This window comes from Miscanthus floridulus, chromosome 9 (genome assembly GCF_019320115.1).
Source record: "Miscanthus floridulus cultivar M001 chromosome 9, ASM1932011v1, whole genome shotgun sequence".
Lineage (NCBI taxonomy): Eukaryota > Viridiplantae > Streptophyta > Magnoliopsida > Poales > Poaceae > Miscanthus > Miscanthus floridulus.
This window is the reverse complement of record NC_089588.1, coordinates 37,708,371-37,717,353: the sequence shown is the minus strand read 5'-3', so window position 1 is coordinate 37,717,353 and position 8,983 is coordinate 37,708,371. Positions and strand designations below refer to the sequence as shown.

The 8,983-nt window shown below is 57.0% G+C and overlaps 1 pseudogene; it reads right to left on the bottom strand.

Annotated features, from left to right (window-relative positions):
• Window positions 1-3,469: 3,469 nt before the first annotated feature.
• Window positions 3,470-5,241, bottom strand: LOC136479677 (uncharacterized; annotated as a pseudogene).
• Between the last annotated feature and the right edge of the window lie 3,742 nt (window positions 5,242-8,983).

Below are 8,983 nucleotides of genomic sequence, written 5' to 3'. Positions count from 1 at the left end.
GAGCATTAGAGATTCATGGATTTATACATCTACCAAGGCAACATCTTGTGTAAGAAATGGCTCTACTAGATTCCAAAATCACAACCATACAGAGTCCAAGCTGGACAAAGCAACCACCAAATAGTGCCGATGCATCACATCTTTACAAATGAATCCTGCGTCTAAACCGCGGCCAGCCAGCGTGCCACGTCACGGGCTTTTCGCGGCCGTTCGATCGGGCGCGCGGACGGGCTAGATCAGGCGAGCGGTGGTTATTTTTTGAAAAGCCCCTTCTATTTTTCGGAAATCAACCCGCGCCAGATGCCCTCTCAGTATATTTTTGCAAAAAACACCTCAAATTATTTCCAAATCAACCCGCAGTCTCGGCCATCGACGTCATCTCCCCCGCCTCGCAACGCCGCTCCGCCAGCCTGTGACTGAGAGCCAGGCTGAGGCATCCGCCCACCGCGCCGCTCGTGCCTTTCTCCGGCTGTTGCACCGCCTCAGCCTCCATGCTCTCCACCTGTCGCGCCTCTACCGACCTCATCTACCCGCTCTCGGCCCAGCCGCCCTCAGCCCTTCGTCTATCGAGCTCGAGCCTCCCGTGCGTGAAGGCGGATGGAAAGGGAAGGAGGATGTAGGCTCAGCCTAAGCCACGTCCAGCTCTTGCTCGGTGACGGGCTGACGGCGCCCAGGGCTCGGCCGTCCGCTTGGCCGCACCAGCATGCCACGTGCAGCCGTCAGCGGCAGTCCAGGCGAAACATGGAAGGGGGCATGGAGGCTGTCCATGGCCGGCCGCCGGCCGCCGGCTTCGGCTGCCTAGAAGGGGATGGCATCCCCCAAGGCCCAAGCCGAATGGGACAACGATAATGGCATCCTAGCCAACTACACTGGCGTTCACTACACCAGCAACACTCGGCTGTCTGTAGCAGAGTGATGGCAGCTCTACTGCCTGCAACATATTCGAGAAAATGTCCAGCCGCCTAAGGCATTAAGGTACACAGTCCTGTTCAACTACTATGACAACCCGTTTGATATATTGGTGTTACCATTCACACGAGATACAACGACGGAGTCTCAGCCTAGCCGTTCATGCCAGACATGTTGCAGTTGTAGGCAATAGCCACCTACCTTCTTTGAGCTTTTACATGACCATGGTTGTGGTACTGCAATTCTCTCTGAATCCAACAGAGTTGGATGCAAGCGTCCATGTTTTCCTTTTGTACACTCCCACCCCAATGACATCCACATGTGAAATGTTGACATTTCTCCTTTTAGTCATGCATTCTTATGATTGTGAAAAGCCGAGAACTGTATTTGCTGATGAGAACTGCCACACCATAAGATTAATATATTGATCTGAAGTTGACCAACTGTTCATATGCAGTCATACAATCCAGAATATATAAGGTCGTGCAGCTATTTGGTGATTCTGAAGTCTCCATTTCACAATTTACTTCGAGCTTGAAAAAGTTATGGTCATGCTGCAGATTCATGGTTGTCTCCATATGCTTTGTACTTGGCATGGAAGACTCTTATCTGCACAAACAGAGAGCAAGATGAATTTCCCATGCTGCTTTATTTTGAAAGATCCTGTCATGTGCGGACGGACGTACGCAAGGCGCAGGCGCGCCCGCGACGTACGCCGCGTGGCTGAGCGCGCAGAGCGCGCGGTCCACCAGCCCGAAGGGGCAACTTCCAGTGGCTAGAAATCAGGGATTGGATTAGAGGCTGTTTTGGTTAGTCCTATAATTAGGGGAATTCCTTCCATAGTTGGTTGAGCCATTGGCTATTTATTCCTGTAAGCAGGGAAGAATGAATTAAGCAAGATTAATCTCCTATTCTCTTCTTCCTCCACGCCTCCTAAGCCCAGCCGGTTGAGAGGGGTATAACCTCCACCCTGGAAGACTCAGCCGGAGACTACGAGCTTCGTAGTCGAGGGCCAGCTACCCTAAACTACAGTGCCCTTGACAACCTGGTATCACGGTCTCGTCGATCCTCTCCCACCCGCTCCTCCCGTTCCTCTTCCGCAGCCGCCCAGCCCGATTCCGCCGCACCCCCATCGCCATCCTCAGCCGCGTCCGTCTCCCTCGCGCCAATCATGGCCGAGCCCTCCGCAGCCGACCTCATGGCAGCCATCAAGGCCCTCACCGACGACATGGCTACCATGAAGGCCGATATGGCCTCGCTGAAGAAGGAGAAGTCCGAGTCGTCCGCCGGCGGCGGCGGTGGCGATCGGCGCGCGGAAGGTCAGCACCCTGACTACCCGCCCAAGCACAAGAAGTGGGATTTCCCACGCTTCGACGGCACCACCGACCCCATGCTCTTCCTCAACAAATGCGACTCCTACTTCCGCCAACACCGTACCATGGCGGAGGAACGCGTGTGGCAGGCTTCCTACCACCTCGACGGCGTCGCGCAGCTGTGGTATACCCAGCTTGAGGAGGACTCCGGCACGCCCACCTGGGCGCGATTCAAGGAGTTCCTCAACCTGCGGTTCGGGCCGCTGCTCCGTTCGGCGCCGCTGTTCGAACTCACCGAGTGCCGGCGCACAGGCACCGTCGAGGAGTACTCCAACCGTTTTCAGGCGCTCCTGCCTCGAGCGGGTCGGCTGGACGAGGAGCAGCGCGTCCAGCTCTACACCGGTGGTCTGCTGGCGCCGTTCAGCCATGCCGTTCGCCTCCACAACCCCGACTCGCTCGCCGCTGCCATGAGCATCGCGCGCCAGATCGAGCTGATGGAGGCCGAGCGCCCGACGCTGCCTGCGCCACGCGCGCCTGCGCGGGGCATCCTACCTGCGCCCGCTCCCCGGGCCGCCCTGCCGCCACCACCACAGCCGCTGGCACTGCCTGCACCCCCGGCGGCCGCGCAGCCGGGCCGCGGTGACGGGAATCGCCGCCTCTCGCCCGAGGAGATGGCTGAGCGCCGCCGTCTCGGTCTCTGTTTCAACTGCAACGAGAAATACACTCGCGGCCATAACCGTTTTTGCAGGCGCATCTTCTTCCTGGAGGGTGTCGAGATTGACGACGTCGCGAACGAGGCGGCGGCGGCCGCACCCGACGCCGAGGCCCCCTGCTTTTCCCTTCAGGCCGTGGCTGGGGTCCCTGTGGCGGGTACCATGCAGATCCGCGTGGCTCTGGGCGCCGCAGCCCTCGTCGCTCTCCTCGACTCCGGCAGCACGCATAACTTCATCTCGGAGGCAGCGGCCCGGCGTTCCGACCTTCCTCTGCGCCAGCGCCCCCGCCTCACCGCCTTGGTCGCGAACGGCGAGCGCGTCACCTGCGACGGCGTCATCCGCGACGCCCCCCTGCTCATCGACGGCGTCGCGTTCCCGGCCGACCTCTTCGTCATGCCGCTGGCAGGGTACGGCGTCGTCCTGGGGACACGGTGGCTGGGCGCGCGTGGGCCCATCGTCTGGGACCTCGGCAGCCGGCGCATGACGTTCCAGCACCAGGGGCGCCCAGTCTCCTGGACAGGTGTCGCCTGCCCTTCAGCACCGTCCCTGGGCGCCACCTCGGAGGCTGGCCCTCTCCTCGACGCACTGCTGCACGCGTACGGGGGGCGCTTCGCGGACCCTGTGGGTCTGCCCCCCAAACGCGCGCACGACCACCGCATCACCCTGAAGCCCGGCGCCCAGCCCGTCGCCGTACGGCCCTATCGGTACCCGGCGGCGCACAAGGACGAGTTGGAGCGGCAGTGCGACGCTATGATCGAGCAGGGGATCGTCCGCCGCAGCGACTCGCCCTTCTCGTCGCCGGTCCTCCTCGTCAAAAAGCCGGACGGTTCGTGGCGTTTCTGCGTCGACTACAGGGCGCTCAATGCGCTCACCGTCAAGGACGCCTTTCCGATCCCGGTGGTTGACGAGCTCCTCGACGAGCTCCATGGCGCTAAGTTCTTCACCAAGCTGGACCTCAGGTCCGGGTACCACCAGGTGCGGATGCGGCCGGAAGATGTTCACAAGACGGCGTTCCGCACCCACGATGGCCTCTACGAGTTCCTGGTGATGGCATTCGGGCTATGCAATGCTCCGGCAACGTTCCAGAGCCTGATGAATGACGTGCTCCGGCCGTTTCTCCGTCGTTTCGTCCTGGTATTTTTTGATGATATTCTCATCTACAGCAGGACATGGGCAGATCACCTCTGTCATCTTCGGGCCGTCCTCGACGAACTACGACGCCACCAGCTCTTCGTCAAGCGCTCCAAATGTTCCTTTGGAGCCCCCTCCGTCGCCTACCTCGGCCACATCATCTCCGCGCAGGGGGTGGCCATGGACCCGGCCAAGGTGCAGGCGATCCACGACTGGCCGGCTCCGCGCTCGGTGCGGGCAGTACGCGGCTTCCTCGGTCTGGCGGGCTACTACCGCAAGTTCGTCCACAGCTACGGGGCACTTGTGGCACCACTGTCGGCGCTCCTCAAGAAGGAGGGCTTCTCCTGGGACGACGCGGCAGCCTCGGCGTTCGCGGCTCTCAAAGCCGCCATCACGGCCGCCCCCGTCCTCGCCATGCCGGACTTCACCAAGCTGTTCACCGTCGAGTGCGACGCGTCGACCGTCGGGTTTGGGGCGGTCCTGACCCAGGAAGGCCACCCGGTCGCCTTCTTCAGCCGGCCAGTGGCGCCCCGCCACCGCGCGCTGGCCGCCTATGAGCGCGAACTTATCGGCCTCGTCCAGGCCATACGGCACTGGCGGCCGTATCTCTGGGGGCGCCGCTTCATCGTCAAGACGGACCACTACAGCCTGAAGTATCTCCTCGACCAGCGCCTCGCCACGATCCCTCAGCACCACTGGGTCGGCAAGCTCTTGGGCTTCGACTTCTCGGTGGAGTACCGCTCCGGCGCCACAAACATCGTCGCTGACGCCCTCTCTCGCCGCCACACCGAAGAGGGGGAGGTCATGGCGATCTCGGCTCCCCGCTTCGACCTCGTCGACCGTCTGCGCCATGCCCAGGCCACCGACCCGGCCCTGGTCGCCCTCTACACCGAGGTCCGTGCGGGCGCCCGCGCTGTCCCCTGGGCGCTGGTGGATGGCATGGTCACCTACGACGGCCGCCTCTACATTCCACCCGCGTCGCCGCTACTCCAGGAGGTCGTGGCAGCCGTCCACAAAGATGGCCACGAAGGCATCCACCGCACTCTCCATCGACTTCGGCGAGATTTCCACTTCCCCAACATGCGCCGCATCGTGCAGGAGTTCGTGCAGGCCTGCCGTACCTGCCAGCAGTACAAGTCGGACCACCTCCGGCCGGCGGGGCTGCTGCAGCCGCTACCATTGCCATCCGTGGTCTGGGCCGACATCGGCATCGACTTCATCGAGGCGCTGCCCAAGGTGCAGGGCAAGACAGTCATCCTCTCCGTGGTGGACCGCTTCAGCAAGTACTGCCACTTCATCCCGTTGGCGCACCCCTACACCGCGGAGTCCGTCGCCCAGGCTTTCTTCGCCGACATCGTTCGCCTCCATGGTGTCCCACAGTCCATTGTCTCGGACCGCGATCCGGTGTTTACGTCGGCGTTCTGGCAGGAGCTTATGCGCCTCACCGGGACAAAGCTCTTCATGTCATCCGCCTTCCATCCGCAGACGGACGGACAGACCGAGGCCGCCAACCGCGTCATCGTCATGTACTTGCGCTGTTTCTCCGGTGACCGTCCGCGCCAGTGGCTCAGGTGGCTGCCATGGGCGGAGTACATCTACAACACCGCCTACCAGTCCTCTCTCCGCGACACGCCGTTCCGGGTGGTCTACGGCCGGGATCCCCCGACCATTCGCTCCTATGAGCCGGGCGAGACCCGGGTGGCCGCGGTGGCTCAGGAGATGGAGGAGCGCGCTGCTTTCCTCGACGACGTCCGCTATCGCCTGGAGCAGGCTCAGGCGGCACAAAAGCGCATCTACGACCGGCACCATCGCCCGGTGTCCTTCCAGGTCGGCGACTGGGCTTGGCTGCGCCTTCGGCAGCGCGCTGCGGCGTCCCTCCCCAACGCGCCCAAGGGGAAGCTCAAGCCTCGCTATATCGGGCCGTATCAGGTCCTGGAGTTGATCAACGAGGTGGCGGTCCGTCTCCAGCTGCCCCCCGGAGCACGGCTGCACGACGTGTTCCACATCGGCGTCCTCAGGAAGTTCGTCGGAACACCGCCAGCTACCCCTCCACCCCTACCCCCACTACGGCACGGGGCTGCTGTTCCTGCACCAGCCAAGGTCGCCAAGGCCCGGATCGCCAGGGGCGTGCGCCAGCTGCTCGTCGAATGGCAGGGCGAGCCACCATCTGCTGCTACCTGGGAGGATCTGGATGACTTCCGCTCCCGGTTTCCGGCTTTTCAGCTCGAGGACGAGCTGGACTTCGAGGCGGGGAGAGATGTCATGTGCGGACGGACGTACGCAAGGCGCAGGCGCGCCCGCGACGTACGCCGCGCGGCTGAGCGCGCAGAGCGCGCGGTCCACCAGCCCGAAGGGGCAACTTCCAGTGGCTAGAAATCAGGGATTGGATTAGAGGCTGTTTTGGTTAGTCCTATAATTAGGGGAATTCCTTCCATAGTTGGTTGAGCCATTGGCTATTTATTCCTGTAAGCAGGGAAGAATGAATTAAGCAAGATTAATCTCCTATTCTCTTCTTCCTCCACGCCTCCTAAGCCCAGCCGGTTGAGAGGGGTATAACCTCCACCCTGGAAGACTCAGCCGGAGACTACGAGCTTCGTAGTCGAGGGCCAGCTACCCTAAACTACAGTGCCCTTGACAGATCCCATACTGCTTTATGCAGTCACGGATGATAACTGTGGTGAAACAAGTGGAGCTCCAATTGTTGGAGCTGATAGATGGTTGCAACTCTGAATTTAGGAGTCATCGTCTAAAGTTAGACTTATCTGAAGCAATTGTTGCCTATGGTACTTGAGATATAGTGACAACTACCATGGCTTCACGATATATACCATAAATAAGGTGGTCACACACAATTCTTGACATTATGATTTCTTTTGTTTTCTAACTCATACCTGTTAAACCCTTAAAGGTCTTCAGTGAGCATTTTGACATTCTGTGGTACTTTGCTGCAACATCTTAATGCTATTATCTTTTGTTTTATCTTCAATTAGCATTATTGTTTTCTGAATCCATGTGTTTCATATTATCATGACCACATATGAATACACACTCACAAAGATTCATTTAAATATGACTGTTTTATGGGTGCATGCTCAAACCAAGAGATGTCTCAACATTTTCTTAATGACCCATGTTACCTGCATAGATAAGCTGATAACAACAACTACTACAAATGAAGAACAGGACAACCTGATGACTAAGATATGACTTCGCACGAGCTCGCCATGTTTGTAATACTGTGCTGGGAAACAAGCTGTCAAATACATCATTTCACTCGCTTTATTAAAATCAAGACCTACTTTGCTTTTGTTATATCTATACATCCACATGTTTATTCCCATGTCTACCGAAGTGCTATAAGTACAATGAGTACTTTACTAAAGTCAATTTTGATAATAGCTTTTGCTTAATCTGAGACCTCTCTTGTGTATTATATGATTGATATAGCAAGAGCTATGCTCCTTTTTCTTTTCTTTTCTTTTGGGTTGGAAGTGCTTTGTTATAACATTGGACTCAAGTACTCCCTCTGTTTTTATTTATATGTCCTATTAGGTTTGTCTTAACTCAAGCATTTGTATCTTTGACCATCAATTTTCTAAAAATGATATAGATTCATGATATAAGATTTAAGTTTTTAGATTCACTATATGAAAAACATTTTCACATTATATGATTCATAGGTTGTAAAACTATAATTTTTTTTAGAAAAATGGGTGGCCAAAGATAGCAATATTTGATTTAGGCCAAACCTAATGTGTTATGTAAAAAAGAACGGAGGGAGTAGTAGGCATTGAGTGTGTACAAAAAACTTTTGTACATGAGTTCTCACATACTCATATGTACATTTTTTGTACTAAAAATTTGTACGTGAGTATACGAAAAATGCTCATGCACAAATTCCAACTATATATTAAAAAAAGGGCGTACCCAATGCAGAGAGCTCCCGCTCTGTGCGGGGTCTGGCGAAAGGTGTCAGTGGCAAGCCTTACCCTCATCTGTGCAATGCGAGGAGACCGCTATTCGAACACGGGATCTTCTGGTCACAGGCGGTAAGACTCTACCGCTTACACCAGACCCACCCCTTCGACAAATTCCAACTATATATTGATACTGTTAAATATACTGCCCAATTAGGAAGGGCGCGGCATGGCCGCGCTTGGTTTTTCTAGTTCAAATGTAGTGCCGATATAAATCAACGTCAGAGCATACGCACAGCTCAAGGCAACATTTTGACACAATCTGACAGGACATCAGTACATGACAGAAAGCACATCACCATCATGTTTTTGCTCTTTAGTGCTTAGTAGTCTCATATATTCAAACACATTCTGACATAAATGAATAAAACACTCTGAAATTGTGTGTTAACCACTAGGAATTTTCCCCTTCTGTCTTCCCACCGAACTCTGTACATAAGGAGGAGATCGAGTCTGATACATATCAAAATTTTAGCGATGCCGTTTGTGCAGAAGTGAGCCCCTTCCGGACGTGCTTCCTTACGGAAGCGGCTTCTAGAGCGGCTGATGTTGGAGATGTCGGATGTGTTGGTCTACAGCGAGCGGCCTTGCCACCATCGTCGTGGATGTGCCGGCGCAGCTCCGCTGCAGGTCCGACGCCTCTCCTCCGATCCCATCCGCAGGTCCGGCGTAGGCTCACCGCCGCTCCTCGAAACCCCACCCCTTCAGCACCTAGAAAGCACGCGCGGCGAGGCACGTGGAGAGAGCAAATCAGGAAGCCGTGATGCACGGGCGGAGGAAGGAAGAAGAAGCGGAGATGGGGATAGCTCGAGCGACTCACCTCGCGCAGCCGGTAGGACGGAAGGGGCTGGCTGCTGCTGCGTGCGGCCTGGCGCTGGCCGGCCGAGCTGGCAATCGCCGAGGGGAGGACTATGGGGCCAAGCCAACGCGCGCGAGGGCC